The sequence below is a fragment of the Kogia breviceps genome, chromosome 6 (assembly GCF_026419965.1).
Source record: "Kogia breviceps isolate mKogBre1 chromosome 6, mKogBre1 haplotype 1, whole genome shotgun sequence".
Taxonomy (NCBI): Eukaryota; Metazoa; Chordata; class Mammalia; order Artiodactyla; family Physeteridae; genus Kogia; species Kogia breviceps.
Window position 1 is genome coordinate 15,579,005 of NC_081315.1, and position 19,618 is coordinate 15,598,622.

Consider the following 19,618-nt stretch of genomic DNA (forward strand, 5'->3'; position numbering starts at 1 on the left):
AAAAGTAACAGGATGATCTCCAGCACCCCCTTGCTTGTGGAGTTTCTTCTCCCGGTGCTCTTTCTGCCCTACGTGATTGGCTCAGGTACATTAGTTGAAATCAGGAGGTTGTAAAGTCTGAGCTCCACTGTGGAAAACAGGGAATAATAAGGCTTTTTAGATTTGTGACTAGAGAAATAAAAAGGTGAGATACTTTGTCCATATTCTAAATGTATTTCCAACATTTTTCAGCTCTTTCCTCTTCATTGGTTCTCAATTGCTTTCTATAACAATATTAAAGCAATATGCCCTCTTATACTATGCATATTTAAACATACATTTTGTTTCACTTTGTGATTTCATTTCAATACATTGTTCAATTTGTGTCTAGTCTATTTTCCTTCAAGATATTTTCATTTCTCAGCATGACCAAGAATAATCTACAATATACTCCACAAAATATTTTATTTCCCTATTTCAATACCTTTCAAAATATGCATTCTATTGACCTTTATTTCCAGTCATTTTAGACTCCACTAAGATATAAAAATACTTAATCCAATATTAACGTATATTCATAACTTTTGTTCCAAGCTGTGAGATCTGTTACGTTCAATATGTGAACTCTGAAGGAAACTGCAATCAATGTCTGTCTCATTCTGTGGTCTGCTTGGTACCCCCTTTGTTCTCAAGAGATCTTTATGTGTATTATGAGAATTACAATGATTAACTGTGTAGCTATTCTGCATTTTATTAAACATCATCTCTGTCCTCAAGAAATAGATTATCTAGGAAGGAAGATAAAGTTCATGTGCAAATAACCATGACAGAAGGTAAAATAAGATAACTACCTCATAAGGGGGGCACACAGCATGTTACAGGAGTTCAGAAAAGAAAGATACCTGGTTGAATTGGAAGAACTTTATTTAATGTGTTACGGTTCTCATAGCACAGAAAATATTTTTTAAATGAATGTATTTGGAAACTTTTTAGTTCTTGAGTTTTAAGAGACAGCACTGCCATATTTGGGGGCTGCTATTAACAAAAAGCTCATTAAGGTAGTTAAAAACAAAATATTACATAACTCAAGACGGTAAAATCCGTGCCTGAGGGTCCCCCTCCAACATAGTACAAATAATAATTTTTCTGAAAAATAATGACATGCCAGACTCCTAAAGTTTCTTAAACATATGAGTCACTGACATGTGGAGTTTTGATCTGCTATCTCTGGATTCAAGGCCGCCTAAACACATCACAATATCTTGTTAACAAAAGTCACGATACAGTATGTCTTATAAGTTTTACTTCACACCTACAGAAAACCACTGACAGCACTGCCTTTACCTTTCCTAGTGGAATTTCAGTAGCAATATTTATCCTCTTAAAACATTTTTCAGAGTAAAAGTTTCACTACGGAATGCAAATCAAGTACTGAATTCCAAAACAGAATCTCTGTAAATGCAGCCTTTGGGTTCAGTTCAGTTAAATCATCCATTTATCAAAGTCCCAACTACACAGTAACTTGTTGGTAATTGTTCCCATGCATTTTAATGAAGATTTTCCTAATAACAGGACTTCCACTCCCTTCCTGCGATATCATACGGAGAGATTTTTCTCTCTCTCCCTGGCCCTCCTGGCTTTCTTTTCTCCTAGAACTCACAGACAAAGCTTTTTGTTTTTCTTATTTCTTCTTCCCCATTCCATTCCTGTGCTTTTCTTTCCTACAACTACATATGATTCCTTTATCTTCTGCCTTCTCCTCATTCAGCGTTTGCTTCATGGATAACAGTTTATATGCATGCTTGCTCCTCTCTGCCTGAAAAGTGGCAGGTAGGGTGAATTACCTGCAATTACCTGAAATTATCATCGGGTTTCTTTTAATCCCAACTTCCTTGATCTCCACACAGTTTGCACATGTTGTCCACGTGAAATACTTTTCCTTTTTTATATCCGCTGCTTTGTGAATTAGCTGCCTAACGTGCCACACTCCTTCTCTCCCCCTCCTCTGGAGATGATCCTTTCCAACTCCTACCATTCTCAGAAATGCACATAGACTCAGGTAAAATTTCATTTAATCTTTTTGTTTGTTTGTTTTAAATTTTTATTTATTTATTTATTTTTGGCTGTGTTGGGTCTTCGTTTCTGTGCGAGGGCTTTCTCCAGTCGCGGTGAGCGGGGGCCACTCTTCATCGCGGTGCGAGGGCCTCTCACTGTCGCAGCCTCTCTTGTTGCGGAGCACAGGCTCCAGACGCGCAGGCTCAGTAGTTGTGGCTCATGGGCCTAGTTGCTCCGCGGCATGTGGGATCTTCCCAGACCAGGGCTCGAACCCGTGTCCCCTGCATTGGCAGGCAGGTTCTCAACCACTGCGCCACCAGGGAAGCCCCTCATTTAATCTTCACCACTAGCCTTGTACATGGGGTATGACTGATTTCCAATATAAGAATTGTACATTGAGGCCCAGAGAATTTGAAACTTTCTCAAGGTGCCTACAAAGGGGAGTGACAGAGCTGACACTGGAGCCCAGGTCCACATTCCTGGTCTTATGCTCTTTCCACTGCCAACCACTATTTTATATAAAACGTAAACAAATCAAAAACGTAAGTAAATTACACATAGTTTCTATACTTATAGTTTCCACTGGGACAAATACAATTTCTTAGGAAAGAAATAACACTAAAAATTTCTTTTCATAAAGACAATTACAACTCGTAGAAGTAAAAAGTTAAAGAAAATATAGGAGAAGAGACTCAGAAAGACTTCAGCAAACTTAAAGCCTGAGTCTGGTAGAGAATTTGAACTACAGAAAAAGTTTTGTCTTGCTTCTGAAAAGACCTTGGCCTTTCTCCAAATAATATCACATCCAAGTCATTTAATTAAGTGAATACTACACATTGCTTGATGTTCAATGCAAACTAATATGCTATTTTAACCACAATGTAAAGCTCATTGTGTAAGAATCAGCTGGGGAATTTGTTAATTATGAAGATTCCTGGGCCTACTCCTAGAAGTCTTTATTTAGTAGGTTTAGGGTATAGTCCAGAAATCTGTATTGTTAAATGCTTCCCTGGGATACTGACATGCAGCCCATGAGGAAACAATTAATTCACACTATGTATTATCAAGGATTTGGTAAAAACATGGCTTTTGAAAGAGGAGAAATTTATTGAATTTCTAGACATTCATTTCTTGATTTCTTACAGACTAGTTTCATCACTTTCCTAAACTGCTTTTTTCTTATTATTTTTCAGGAAAACTTATGGTAGAAGGAGAGGAAATATTGAAAATATGTATCGATGCCCTCTATTCACTTATCCAATCCATAGTAAATATTCATGTGGAGTCAATTACAGGAGTGGGAAGGGGGAAATTAAAATCTAATGAAAGTTAATCAAGAGAAGAACTTCCTTCAGGCTGGCCATGCATGTCTGTGGTTTGTCTGTCATTTATAATGCTGCAGCCTCTGGTTCATAGTCAAGCTGTAATTCTGCCAGTTAATGTATCCAATTAACCCCACTAATGAGCTAATCAACAGTGTAAAATCTGTGTAAAATCACTGAGGGTGTATGATAAATGGAAAATGCACTGAACTCTCCCAATATAAAAAGTGCTTTATTGCACTTGTTAAAGTGGCACTGTCTTATCCCTCTCTAAAGGGTAATTTATCACCAGGGTCCGTAACAGTGCCATGCCCTGATAAGGCAGAGGTGGCAATAAACCCATCAGAAAATGATTACTCAGGAATGTGGAGCAATTACAATGTCTCTGTGTATCAGAGTCATAGGCTACAGAGCAAATGTGTTTTTCTGTTGATGCAGAATTCATATAAAGAACGAGCAGTAAACTTGAAGGTGATCCATAACTTGTAAATGGATGGTATTTTTCTATACGTGCATATTCATTTATAATCCTCTGAAGGATGTATTTCCGGTATCAGGGTATCAGGAGTGAGTGTCCCTTGTAAAGGAGGATGATGGTTCTTATGAGAACTCCTTACTTATCACAAGGGTAGGGCAGCACAAAGTTGGCTGCCCTGTAGAAGCTACCGATTTCCTCTAAAACCAATCATCTCCTACCGAAAGACTTTCATCAGCTAATTAATAGTCCTTTGCTCTTGCTTGTATAATAAGATAACATTCTGGAAAGGTTACTTCTTGTGTTGGGAAATCAAGGTTTTCTTTGTGGTACAGAATCTAAAGTCATCCTTTTGGATACCAAAGAAAACTCCAGTATTTGCTCTCCGAATCCTATCCTTTGATGGCACAGTCCCTGGGTGTTTAATAGACTTAAAACTAGTTGTAAATCAAGGATAGACTTCTAGGGAAGGGAAGAAGTGGAGGAAGGGAAGAAGCAGCATTGTTTATTCATTTCTGGATAATTATCTACCTTATTTGCTACTTTGGCTGACCTATAGCCTTATCATTATTTTTCTAGATCTGGCATCTTTACTCTCAGTTATCATCTTCAAAACAGAGAAATTCCCCACTTTTTCACCTAACATATCTCTGCATTTATTACTTCTGTCATTTTACTTTCAACAAAGACTTGATCAGCCTTCTTTCTAATGCTAACTCTTCTTCCCCTGTTGGCATTCTTATCCTTGCTGTACCCATTAATTGTTTGCTTTTCAGTCTCTCCCTCTCCCCTGCTCCTCTATTTTTATCAATAAATATGCTCAAGCATCACTACTGTTAAAGATCCTTCACTTTCATTCTCAGTCTTCCTTTTACTTAAATTACTTCTCCCTTGCTGTCTCCTTTCTGTCAATGCACATATTAACTTAACCTGATAATCTGATCCCTCTTTTCCCTCTACTACTTAAACTAAAATTGCTTTCTCAAAGTTCCTCACTATCAAGCCAAGTAGTTTTATCATAATTACTGTCTTTGAAAAAACCTGACACACGACGACACATGCCTCCCTAAAATGCTTAAGCGCCCTGCATTTTATGACGCTACATTCTTTTTCGCTTTCATGTCTCTGATTACCTTTCTTGAAATTGTCTTCTGTGGGCCTTAGTCATCTGTTCTTCACATGTACGTATTCTACAATATTGATTTGTATACACATTTAAAAATACTCCTACCATGCCTGGACACACAAGCAATCTCCGCCTTGCCTAAGAATTTGACTGTCCTCTCTATTCCAAACTAGGAAACTAGAGTTCTGAGCTTGTTCGTGAATTCCAGGTCTGAATCTCCAAAATCTGCTGACGTTTTGGACACCTCACACTTAATATTTGCAAAGTTTAGGTGATTATATTTTACTGCTCAATCAGCCAGGCCTCTTTAGGTTACAAAAATCCCACTTTAATTAACTTAGGCTAAAGGAGGATTTATTAGAAAGATACTGGCATGTGATTGGACTAACCATAGTCAGAAGTCTGCAAAGCTGTCTTCCCTGCTTCTTTCTAGGTGCTGGTTTTATTATGCCCAATAAAACTCCACACTATCCACAGGATAGGGAAGGAGGTTATCAACACGTCCCTATTCTCATACCTGAAGCTTCCAGTTCTGAAGCTGTGACTGGATCTCCTTCCCTCCATTCACAGCCACATTTCTCTGCTAGCCTTTAGGATAAAAAGATATAACACAACTTTATGACAAAATTCCTTAGAAAAGCTGTCAATACTGCCTGTCTTCAATTCCTCAAGTCTGTTCTCTCTAGAAACTAGTGGAGGTTTTCATCCCCACAAACCCATTAAACCAATCATTCCTAATCCATCATGCTAAGTCCACTATCAGCTATCTATCTGTCTCCCTTTTACTCAAACCTTAGCAGCATTTGATTCAAATAATTAATTCCCATTTTTGAATTACTTTCTTCCTGCCTTTTTAGTTTCCATACACTCCTGATTTATTTCCTACTCCATAGATGTCTTCTTTTTTTTAATCGAGATATAATCAACATACATTATATTAGTTTCAGGTGTACAACATAACGATTCGATAGTTGTATATATGGCAAAATGATCACCATAAGTCTAGTTACATACACCATCATATATGATTACAGTTTTCTTCTTGTGATGAGAACTTTTACATAGATGTCTTCTTTCATTATCTATTGCTAGATCTACTTCCTCTTTCCAAACTCCAAATATTGGCACACTCCAGGGTAAAGTCCTCAGGCCTCATTTTCTTCCTTATATAAACTTTCTCCCTAAGTTAGCGATGCAGCTTTCCCTGCCCTCTGTAAATATAAACTCATCACCGACTGCATTCATATATCACAACCCTCTGGTGTATTCATAATTTCTATAATACTTCTGTATTTCTGTAAAACTTCCTGTGCTCTCACATAGTTGACTTTGATCAAGTTCTTTCTCATTCTCTGCCTCTGATACCCACCACTATTATCCCCAGAGCCAATTCGATGCTAACTCTCCTATGTAACTTTTATTTTTTTTAACATCTTTACTGGAGTATAATTGCTTTACAATGGTGTGTTAGTTTCTGCTTTACAACAAAGTGAATCAGTTATACATATGTTCCCAAATTTCTTCCCTCTTGTGTCTCCCTCCCTCCCACCCTCCCTATCCCACCCCTCTAGGTGGTCACAAACCACCCAGCTGATCTCCCTGTTCTCTTATGTAACTTTTCCTGTCATCCCCACCCAACTTAGCTGGAATAAATTATTCCAGGTTTCTGGCTCTGTGGTTTGTATCTCATTTTAACACTTGTTTCATCATGTATTCTCTTATAATTTGCTATTAAATTTTCGACTTAGACTGCAGTTCCATGAATGAATGCAATTATCTGTTCTGGCATGCTATCAAGGCACTCTGTAGCTAACCTGTCTACAAATGCATAATTCAGTCCCACCAGACAACCTGGACTTTTGATCTCCACCTAGCGCAGCCTATCTGAATGCCTCCTCTAAGAAAGTTTTACCTGTATTTCCAAACTCTGCTTTGCTTCCCAGAACTAGCTTTATTCACTTTTTCGTCTCAGTCACTTACAAGGTAGCAGGCACATAATTTAAAATGTTACATTTATTCACTTTATTTTACTTGATTTTAACTTTTGTTATTGCCTTATCCAAAATTTAAAAATGGTTGCATACTTAATTTTACCTTTTTACAATTCTCTTTAGCTCTATCCAAATGGGGGAAAAAAATAACTGCAGAACTTAACTTACTTAAGGCCACAGGGCAATGAGGGAAGTTAAAAATAATTGAACCCATTTTATTTAATTCCAAAGCTCTCCCCTGTGTTCTTCATCAGTCTCCTCCTTCCCTTTTCTCCTAGACTCCTTGCTCTAGCAGAGTGCCACCCACACAGTAGGAGCTCTGTAAATATTTGTTAAATTGACTATAACTTTTGTGGATGCTAGTGGTTTGGCCATGAAAATGCTGAGAGGCAGGGAAGGTTAATTGAATATGAGTCTCAAGGTGTCCATGTTATGTCTCTCCTCAGTACTAGTTGGCGAACTGCACTTTTCTCCTTTCTCAACTGCCTCTTATAGCCAGCTACAGGGGGCCTGCAAAGCTTGGGGCAAAGGCAAATAACCCAGTCAACCCATTCTAGGGAGGCTCTGCCAGAAATTTATAGTGCTGAGGTGCTAGGAAAGAGATCGCAGAGCTGGAGGAAAGAAGAAAACTGGCTTCAAGTGCAGCAAGACAAATGCAGGGCTTGATGATAAGAATGCAACTTCTGTTACCAGGATTGGATTACTTACAGCATGTGTGAAATAAATATGGGTTTTCACAGAGATATACTGAAATACTGAAAAACAAATAAGAAAAAGCACAGTGGTGGGAAGATGTCTTTACACCTTTACAGAACTTTATTACAACTTTGTCTTTTTACTTAACTTTATAAGATGTAACCAATGAAACTGAAATTAATGATCCAGTAATGAAAGTGGTTCAGAGTCAAAAGCTGCAAATTCCTCTGCATAACCAGACAAAATAATGTTACAGAGCAGTGTTTAAATTTTTTGTCAACCAGGATGTCATAACTGATCTGCCTCTTAAATGGATACAAAACTATTTCCTACATTTAAAAGATGATTCTGTCATTTATATTTTTAAAAACATGAATAATCTCTTCCATTTTAAAAGAAATCTTATGCTCCAAAATTGTTTACATGATTACTTTCTCTGTGGGTATACTGACTGATAAAAGCAAAGAAAAACAGTTGAATATTTCTTATACCTAAGATCATGAAGTAGAATTTAGAATTAACACAAAGCTTCAGCATTAGGTAAACTTCAAACTCTAAATCTTTATGTCACTGACACTATGCCTGCTCATCTTTGACTTGTTTGATCCAAATTCCTAGTTACATTTGTATTTTTTCTTTCTTCTTATGCAGCAACACATTAATTGACCATAACATGTATTCTATTTTCCCACTAGGTCCAAGTGATCCTTCCAAGTCATCCTTAGATTTGCATCCCTGATGCCATGGTAACAGATTGTGTTAGGTAAAAAACTGAATACTGAAACCCTCCAGCTAAGAATGCTTTTTGCTATCCAATAAATTTTAGTTATTTTGCAGAACATTACATAATGCAGATTTGTCTAATGGTATGCTTGTAATGAGACCAGGTTAAACATTTTTGTCAGGAATGGTGATGTTGTATTTTCTGTGCAGCATATCAGGAGGCATATGGTATATAATTGTTCAATATTTGGCAATGAAAAATTTGATCACTTGATTAAAGTGTTATCCTCTAGATTTCTCCATCATAAAGGTGCCTTTCTCATTAATGAAAAACAATGTGTAGCTATTCTTTGAACTGTGCAAACTTCCTTTTTCCTGCTAAACTTTATCCAATGTTTTCTTTTTAATAAAATTTTTATTCTAGATTAGTTCTAGATTTACAGAAATATATAAAGATGGTACAGAGGGTTCTTATATTTACCATAAGTAGACTGCCCTGTTTTTAACATCTTACATCGGATGACATATATGTCACAACTAATGAGACAGCTTGATGTATTATTACAAGAGTGCATACTTTAGTTGTATTATTTGATTTTTATCTAATGTTATTTCTCTGAACCAGAAACCCATCCAGGATATCACATAACATTTAGTCACCATGTCTCCTTAAGACTTCTTTAGATGATAACAGTTTCTCATACTTTTCTTGCATGACAAGACAGTTGACAGTTTTGACGAGGGCTAATCAGGTATTTTATAGAATGTCTTTGGTTTGGTTTTGGCTGATGCTTTCCTTATGATTAGACTAGAATTATGGGTTTGGGGAAAGAAATGCCACAGAGGTAAAGTGCATCACATCATATCACGGGTGCATGCTATCAACATGACTTACGACTGTGGATATTAACCTTGATCACACGGCTAGAATAGTGTTTGTCAGCCTTCACCACGGTAAAGTTACTCCTTTTCTTTCTTTCCATACTCTACTCTTCTGTAGGAAATCACTATGGGTAGCCCACACTTAAACGATGATGTTCTATGTTCCACCTCCTGAAACAAGGAGTATCTTCATAAATTATTTTTAATCTGTGTGAAGATTTGTCTATTCTCCCCATTTTACATATTTATTCATTCATTTATTTGTATAAGTATGGACTTATAGATATTTATTTTTACTTTACATTATAGTTCATTTCTACATTATTTTCTTGTTCAAATTGTTCCAGCTTTGGTCAACAAAAGGTAGTTCAGTTGTGCTTCTCTAACATATTCTGTTACTTTCTGGTACAAGACGCTCCAGGCTTATCTTGTATATTTCCTGTCCCAGATTTATAAGCATCCATTTCCCCAAGGAGCCCTAATTCCTTCTACTAGACACCAAGATCTGGGTTCTGGACATGTTCATTGCTACTGGGGTGTCATTGCTTCTAGGCTTTTTGAGAATACAGAGCTTAGAAATCTATGTATAAACACATTATTATAATAAACTATTAATAGTTTGCTAATTATATAGATTATATATTATATAGATAAATATGGTATATAAACACATATTTATAATTATATATCTACATCCCTTTGTGTCAATATTAAACCAAACATGAGTTCATACTGATGTCTCCAACTTAATCCAGTATTAAACGGTTTATTCTAGTTTTGCTCTCTTGCTTGTTTGTAACTCCAACAGTGAGAAACCTGGCTTCCAACATCCATAATTCATTTACGTGTTTGCTCAGTCCCAGTATACATGTACAGTGGTTTCAGATTTGTTATCTCATAGACTTGTGAGAAACAATTTCACTAACTACAGTACAGTGTTTATGTACCATTCCTTTTTTCTTTAGTCTTAAGTCTCCACTTGTGAAAAGTCACTTGGGTCAACATGTTTTCTCCCCAACTCCTTCAGTGATGTCATACATTTGTAATGCTACAGATTATTTTAACACAATTTGCATTTCATCTTGTGAGCAAATATCAAACAAGCCAACATGGAGGTAATGTGGCTGCCAGATAGAAATAAGATAAAGGTGTAGTAATAATATTTGGAGAAATAAGCATTCAAAATTTCTCACATTTAATGTCATAAATATCAACTTACAGATCCAAGAAGCTCAACAAACTCCATGTAATGTAAACACAAATATATCTAAGCCTAAATATATCAAAGTTAAATTGCTGAAAAATAAAAACAATCTTCAGTATAGCCAGAGAAAAACATGTACAGAGAAACAAAATTACAATTAACAAATGATTTTGCATTAAAACAACAAAGGTCAGAAAGCAGTGGGATTCACGTTTCCTACGCATATTCCATAACCTGTATGCAGAAAACTATAAGACACTGATGAAAGAAATTAAAGATGCTATAAACAAATGGAGAGATAGAGCATGTTCTTGGATTGGAAGAATCAACATTGTGAAAATGACTATACTACCCAAAGGAATCTACAGATTCAATGCAATCCCTATCAAACTACCAGTGGCATTTTTCACAGAACTAGAACAAAAAATTTCACAATTTGTGTGGAAACACAAAACACCCCAAATAACCAAAGCAGTCTTGAGAAAGAAACACGGAGCTGGAGGAATCAGGCTCCCTGACTTCAGACTATACCACAAAGCTACAGTAATCAAGACAGTATGGTACTGGCCCAAAAACAGAAGTATAGATCAATGGAACAGGATAGAAAGCTCAGAGATAAACCCACACACATATGGTTGTCATCTTATCTTTGGCAAAGGAGGCAAGAATATACAGTGGAGAAAAGACAGCCTCCTCAATAAGTGGTGCTGGGAAAACTGAATAGCTACATGTAAACAAGAATGAAATTAGAACACTCCATAACACCATATATAAAAATAACTCAAAATGCATTAAAGACCTAAATGTAAGGCCACGCACTATCAAACTCTTAGAGGAAAACACAGGCAGAACACTCTATGACATAAATCACAGTAAGATCGTTTTTGTTTGTTTGTTTGTTTTTTGCAGCACGTGGGCCTCTCACTGTTGTGGCCTCTCCTGTTGCGGAGCACAGGCTCCGAACGCGCAGGCTCAGTGGCCATGGCTCACGGGCCCAGCCGCTCTGCGTCATGTGGGATCTTCCCAGACCGCGGCATGAACCCATGTGCCCTGCATCAGCAGGCGGACTCTCAACCACTGCGCCACCAGGGAAGTCCCAGTAAGATCGTTTTTGACCCACCTTCTAGTGAGATGGAAATAAAGCCAAAAATATACAAACGGGACCTACTGAAACTTAAAAGCTTTTGCACGGCAAAGGAAACCATAAACAAGATGAAAAGACAACCCTCAGCATGAGAGAAAATATTTGCAAACGAAGGCACTGACAAAGCATTAATCTCCAAAATTTACAAGCAGCTCATGCGCTCAATATCAAAAAACAACCCAATCCAAAACTGGGAAGAAGACCTAAATAGACATTTCTCCACAGAAGATATACAGATTGCCAACAAACACATGAAAGGATGCTCAACATCACTAATCATTAGAGAAATGCAAATCAAATCTACAATGAGGTGATCACCTCACACCAGGCAGAATGGCCATCATCAAAAAAATCTACAAACAATAAATGTTGGAGAGGGCGTGGAGAAAAGGGAATCGTCTTGCACTGTTGATCGGAATGTAAATTGATACAGCCACTATGGAGAACATTATGGAGGTTCCTTAAAAAGCTAAAAATAGATCTACCATACGACCCAGCAATCCTACTACTGGGCATATACCCTGAGAAAGCTGTAATTCAGAAAGAGTCATGTACCAGAATGTTCATTGCAGTTCTATTTACAATAGCCAGGACATGGAAGCAACTTAAGTGTCCATCGACAGATGAATGGATAAACACGATGTGGTACATATATACAATGGAATATTACTCAGCCATAAAACAAAATGAAATTGAGTTATTTGTATTCAGGTGAATGGACCTAGAGACTGTCATGCAGACTGAAGTAAATCAGTATGCTGATTTACCGTATGCTAACACATATATCTGGATTCTAAAAAAAAAAAAAAAAAGAGGGGGGGTTCTGTAGAACCTAGGGACAGGACAGGAATAAAGTCGCAGAGGTACAGAATGGACTTGAGGACACGGGGAGGGGGAAGGGTAAGATGTGACAAAGTGAGAGAGTGGCATGGACATATATACACTACCAAATGTAAAATAGATAGCTAGTGGAAAGTAGCCGCATAGCACAGGGAGATCAGCTCGGTGGTTTGTGACCACTAGAGGGATGGGATCGGGAGGTTGAGAGGGAGACGCAAGAGGGAGGAGATATGGGGATATATATATATATATATATATATATATACATATGTATAGCTTATTCACCTTGTTACAAAGCAGAAAATAACACACCATTGTAAAGAAATTATACTCCAAAAAAGATGTTTAAAAAAACGTAAAGAATTAGGATACAGACTATTCAAAAGTAACTTACAGTAATCCTTCTTTAAAGATGGACTTCCTTCACACCAATTTAAAGTGTGATAATAAAAAACAAAGGAGCTTAAATTATACAAGTTTATAAATGTGTGAATCAGGAAAATCGGGAATGATTCAAGTCGTGGTTCTCTTGCGATTAATTAGTTTCAAAAATACATAACATTTTACCACATTGGTCGGAAATTTTTCCCTCTATTAAATGTCACAGGGTTGAATTGGATTAGCTCTGAAATATTTTTGTCCTAAAATTACATCACTTGAAGTATGGAATTCTGAAAAAAAACTTCAATATCTTGATTATGATTATTTGAGTAAAGTATGCTTTTTTAAAAAAAGAGCTATTAAAACAGTGCTCTGTGCAAAAACAGTGAAAATCACTGTCAGGCTATGGTTACTGGATTATTTGGTTCTAGATGAGTAATTTCTTGTCACCATTTTGATTCATATAAACTGTCCAGAAACCTCTGGAGCAACATCACATAATAAGAAGTTTAGGAATGGTTAGCAAGCACAATGCATTAACACTGTGTCCCTGATGTTATTTTTGGTTTTAGAGTGTAACTTCAGTAAAGCAAAGGCATTGTTTTTTTAACCATAGATAGTATAATACTACATTAAAATATTAACAACTAAATACTTTTACATTGATTATAAAATAATAATTAAATAGATTTCCTTGCATTAGGCAATATCAGAGATTTTCTGAATTACAGATTTGAATGTCACATCAGTAAATATATTTGTTGCATGATTAATTAAAATTTGATGCCCAAAAGAATGTTTGCAAGGTAAGCAATTGATATAGAAATGTATTGAGTATAGATGCATACAGAATATAAGCTCCATGACAGCAGAGTTTCTGTTTTTATATTTTCTGTTCCCTTCTTGCTGTATTCCATATAGATAAAGTATATTCACCAGTGCTTGCTACATAGTAGACACCTAATTAATATTTAATGAATAAATTATTCTCCTTAAGAGTACTGCTGTTAGTTTTTCCACACTTAACTCTTTTAGAAAATACAGTTAGAGAAAATGAAATGAACAGAAGAAATATTCTCAGAAACAAAAATCATGAAAATGAAAATGATTCCATGATTCAAAGAGTATCATAGCCTTGGATATTGTATATAATGTATGTATTCAAAGATCATAAAAACAATTTTTGTTGGCATTTTAATTAAGATAACTTTTTGACTCATTAGTTATAATGATAGAAAGAATGAAGTCCATTATTTTACTATTATATAATGGTCTCATACACCATATGAAATTTTGATTTCATCTTCACATTTCTGAACCAGGGTGGAGCCTGGATATGTGCCTACACTTTAGCAAGAGGAAACAGATCATTAATAACACTGTAACAACTAGTAAATAAAGAAACACAGGATTGGGGCCTTGTGAGTTTCACGTTGGCATTATTTACATAATAAATAAACAACATGACCATCGAGTTGCAAACAATTCTTTTGATACACTAATGAAGTCTCTCCTCCTTTCCCCAACAGAAACTAATAGCTCCAGCACTGGGTTTGACATTTTCTTAATGGTGACATAAATGTTGAACCGAAACAATGAATGAATTTCTGGCTTTTGGATTTCAAAATAAATTCTTGAAACCTGTGGCCAAAACTGTACCATTACATGAAATGGTTTGTGTCCAAGAACTCTGTCTATTAACTCATTTAGAAAAAGAGGAGATCAGAAGAAAAGCAGGGTAATTAGGTGCTGGTGTCTATATTTGATGATGTCACATGTAAGTATCTTTATAAGTAAATAGAAATAACATTGTAAAATAATTTTTGCAGTATGACCACATTTGTATTTTCAAAAAGAAATCAATAGCACTTACATTGGTCATTCCAGGATGTAGAAGTGGAAGGAATACACCTTTTACTCTTGCAATAAAAAGGAGCTGCGTGTTGAAATTTGTAAAGAAATGAAAGCTTAGAAAGTTTGAAGCTTGTTCAAGGTAGTCCGAACTTTAAATTACTTGGAGACTAATTTAATAAATTATTTCTCTTAATACTCTACTGCTATGGTTATAACCACAGTTATTTTTATTCCTGCCCTTTCCCCTGTCCCCTGCACTATTGAAAACCGTATCTACATGATAACGTAATAAAGAACCAACAGCTCCTTTAAAGTTATTTTCTATTAACTACAACTCCTGGATCATTTTGAAGTTAATTGTTTTTCCAATCTTTCTTTTGTTTATAGAGTGGTCTTTCCTATTTCTTCACATCTAATATATATTTTTAAATTTTATGCTGGACACAGTGGATGACATTGTGGAGTATTTGGATCATTTCGTGCCCCATTAAAGGGCATTGCATTTTGTTTTGCCAGGTATTTAAATCGCTGGTTTATACTTTAGTCCTGTCAGATTTTATCTTATTCTGTGTTAAAGAGATTCTGTTTCCGTTTTGTGATCAGTGTCAGGGCATGCCACTTACCACAGGTGTGGTCCTTACTTCGAGGCCAGGGCATTTTCTGGAGTCTTGACTGAATGTTCAGTGTGTCCACAGGGGTCTTTCCACTCTGATCGGGGTGGGGGGGACTCAAATGTCTATCTCAAGTGAACCACTTAGCCGTCACTCAGGGACCGGTGATGATTCCCTACAGAGCTAGATGGAGCACCCTCTAGTCTTACATACCCAGAGCTGTACATTTTGGCTGTTCTAGAAGACAAATCTGATGTCTTCTGATACCTTCCTCCTCAGCTCAGCAATATCACTGCTCATTTGTCCCTATTTTGCAGCACGGAAATGCCTGCACACTGAAATTGGGACCATCATAGCACAAACATCTTGCTCACCTCCTGTGTTTCACTTCTCTCCACAATCACAGTTCTCCTCTGCCTATTGTCCCATACCTGAAATGTTTTGCCTCATATCTATTTATCGTTTTATAATAGTTGTCGTGAAGAGATCCAATCTGGTACCATTTATTCTGTTGTGACTGAAAGTGGAGGTCCTACCATAGTGACTTGTAACAAACACAGATTAAGTCATAGCTCTTTTCTGATTAAATATTTCATTGAATACCCATTGTACTTAGATTAAATCCATATTCTTTATCAATACCTATTAGGTTCTGCATCGTTTATCTGCTGACTCCTTTCAAATATCTAATGAAAATCTTCTTGCTCCAGACACTGATTTCTTTCAGACCTTGACTATACTCAGTCACTGTTTCAACACATTCACAAAGGATGTTCCATCTTCATGAGATAACTTTTTCTACTCTTGGTCTACTAACTTCAAGTTTCAGTTAAAATTCTGTTCCTCTTAAGAAACTACTCTGACCACTTACATAACCTGTATTTCTTTCTCTCATAACATTGTATTTCTTTTCCTTTATAGCTCTTACTGCTTTGTTGTCCATATATTTATGTGAGGGTTTTTCAGTAGATAATATACACTCAGTATTTTAAGTAAGGGTTCTCTAAAGGACCAATAGGAGGTACAAGTATATGAATGTATGTGTGTATTATAAGGAATTGGCTCACATGATTATGGAGGATAAGAAGTCCTAAGATCTTCAGTCAGCAAGCTGGAAATCCAGGAGAATTTATGGTATAGTTTTAGCCAGAATGGCTTAAAGCCAGGAGAGCCTTTGGTATAAGTTCCAGTTTGAGGCCAAGTCTAATGCAGGAGAAGACTGATGCCCCAGCTCAAAGCCAATCAGAGAGAGCAGATTTTCCCTTACTCCACCTTTTTGTTCTGATCAGGACTTCTTTGGTGGATTGGATGGGACCCACTCACATTAGTGAGAGCACTTTGCTTGATTCGGTCTATTGGTTCAGTGTTAATCTTATCCAGAAATATCCTCAAATACACACCCAGAATAATATTTACCAAATATCTGGGTATTCTGTGGCCCAGTCAAGTTGACACATAAAAATAACCATCACACTCAGTAAATATTTGTCAGATGAATGAGAGAAGTTGAGATCTAAAGGATGCAGGGAATTAGTATAAAAAGTGGTAAAGAGCATTCTGGACAGATTAAAACTCTACATGCAATGGCATGGGCGTATAGAAGAGGTTGATGTACTAAGGCAATGAAGGAAGTCGGTGCTTGAAGCTGTGTAAGTCAGATGCAGAGTGTTAGGTGATGAATTTTGAGAGGCTGCAATGAGGCCAATATGTAGGACTTCATGGGTTCTTGTTGTTCAAAGTATGGTTCTCAAACCATCACCACTGGTATCCCTTGGGATCTTTTTAAAATGCATAGCCTCAAGTCTCACCCTAAACCCACTTAATCTAAATCTGCATTTTAATAAGATGTCACTATGAGACATCCCACATGTGTAATTTTGATAGGACATGGTGATGAATTACATATTGGTGATGATGTTTCAAGGATAATGTCCAGATTTTATGCCCTGATCAAAAGGGTTAATAAAGGGCCACGTACTCAGATGAAGAACCCTACAGGAAGGGCAAATTTGGTACATCTGTCTATGTGTAGTGAAGAATTCAGGCTTCCAGTTTTACATTGTTATGTCTGAACTGACTATGAAATATCCAAATAGTGATGTCCAGTGTGCAAGATATAAAGATCTAGAACTCAAGAAAGATAACTGGGTTGCATTAAAGGGGAAATAAACTAGGAACATGTAAATAAGTTAGAAGAATATTAGACAGTTTGAGAAAATGTTAATGAGAATCTAAACAGTGATTTCGAAATAAGAATTTTAAAAATAAAAAATTTAAGAGATTAAACTATTGAAAAGATAAAACTAATTCAACATAGGGAAAAGGGCAGAGAGAGTGATCAACGATGACTACAGAATTCCCACCCTGTGTACTTAGAATAAGGAGGTACTAACAGAAATAGAAAATACAGGAAGATGTTTAGGTGCATACACAATATACTCTGAAAATAATCAGTTTGAAGCAGCAATAGGATATTCATTCGAAAAGGTGATGCATATATATGTATATATGTACACACATATGCATGTGTTGTGTGTCTGTGTGTGACTATACGTGTGTAAAAATGGATCTCAGGGTGCTAAGTCTGGAGTTAAATATTTGGAAGCTTTATAGATTAAGATAATAGTTGAGATGCAGATCTTGAGTTCCACTTTTCACTGGCTCTGTTGAATTCCATTTGTACTCAATGGAATGAGTTCGCTAAAGTCAACACACCAACCCAAAGTGCTGGGGGGTCATTGCTTAACTGGCATTCTGCCCAGCGACCACACTGAGTAAACAAAGCAAAAGTAAAGTCTGGCATCCACGAAAAGGAGTGAGCTAAGATATCAGTCTGAGTGGTTGAGGATTCCATTTGTGTTTCATTTTCCTAATAGAAAAATCTCTACAGTTTTGAAGGAGAAGAGTATCCGATACAGTGAGTTAGACTTAAATTGCAGGAGAAAGAGGGATAAACATTAATGCAGCCTGACCCTAGATTTGGTGATTGCCAGATCCGAGTGGTTAGTACTGGGGAAAAGAAAGAATAATACTCATTCAGACAGTCCTAGTACAGTCAGTTAAAATACTGACATGCATTCTCTGGGATTGGAAATTTGCTGCTGAGGATAGTCAGAGGATAGTCGCCGCAATACAAACCTATACTGCAGCTGCCTCTTCCATCCACCAACTTTCTGGGACCCAGCAGTCTTACTTGCAGGTTAAGGCTTGGATCAGTAACAGGTTATCTATATCCTGGCTCTCTGGGTTACATCTGTCCGTTCTGATTAACAGGTTCTCGTAGAAAATGGGCTGATTGGCCCCAGCTCTGCAGGCAGCCAGTGCTAGGAGCCATGGAGGGGACACCTAATATGAATAATACCACTTAATGCAACTGGGAGGTACTGATAAACTATAGAACACCCAATTGTTGGCTATCAGTGTTATGAAATATACTAATAAAATGAGATCCAATATTAGGCCACACCCTAAATATACATTAGCTCATTTGAGTGCTATAATTACTCAACTATAATGAGAACTATAATTTTACAAATGGGAAACTGATATACTGAGATTAAAAAACCACAATGACAGAGTTTCAACTTGAAGCCTAGCAGCAAGGAAGAGTCTCCACTTGTACTTGTTCCTGTGTCTCTATTCTCATCTGGAGGAAAAGTTTCAACATATTTATATATGCTTTCAAATAAATGAGTTTGTGTATAGTAAATAATAAAATAAATGAATATATTAAATGTTAGGCATAATGCAGGAGTATTAGAAAAGTGAATTTAATTATTGCTAATTCACCAGAAGCTGAGGCATGATTTCGTACCATGAAGAATTATCATTGGTGATGGTCATAAAGGAGAAGAGTTTGGACAAAGCTATACTTAATCATTAATCTGTGAAAAGGAAACAATGAAAATACTTATTTTAAATGGTCATAGTTTTAATTTTAAAGATATGAAGTCATCTGAAAGGAGAAGAAACTGTTGCAAGAGGAAATGAAAAGTTTTTGAATACTAGTGGTGAAGTGAATGGTATGGAAACATTCCAATCCTTTATTGTGTCCCAGCCACCTTCAATTATGAAGGGATTCTGATAAAGAAAACATGAGTGCTTCCTCTTCTTACATACCCTAAACAGGGATTTTGTTACAGGGAGTATTATATGCACAATTCTTGTTTTCAGGAATATGTTTCCAAACATACATGATAGAACAAAAGCTTAGAAATAAACCAGAATGACACTTAGTAAAAGCAGACATTTAATTCAATAATTGCTCCTCCAAAAGCTTTGTTAAACCCAACGTGCTAATGTTGTTTATGACTTTTATACTCGAGTATTCAGTTA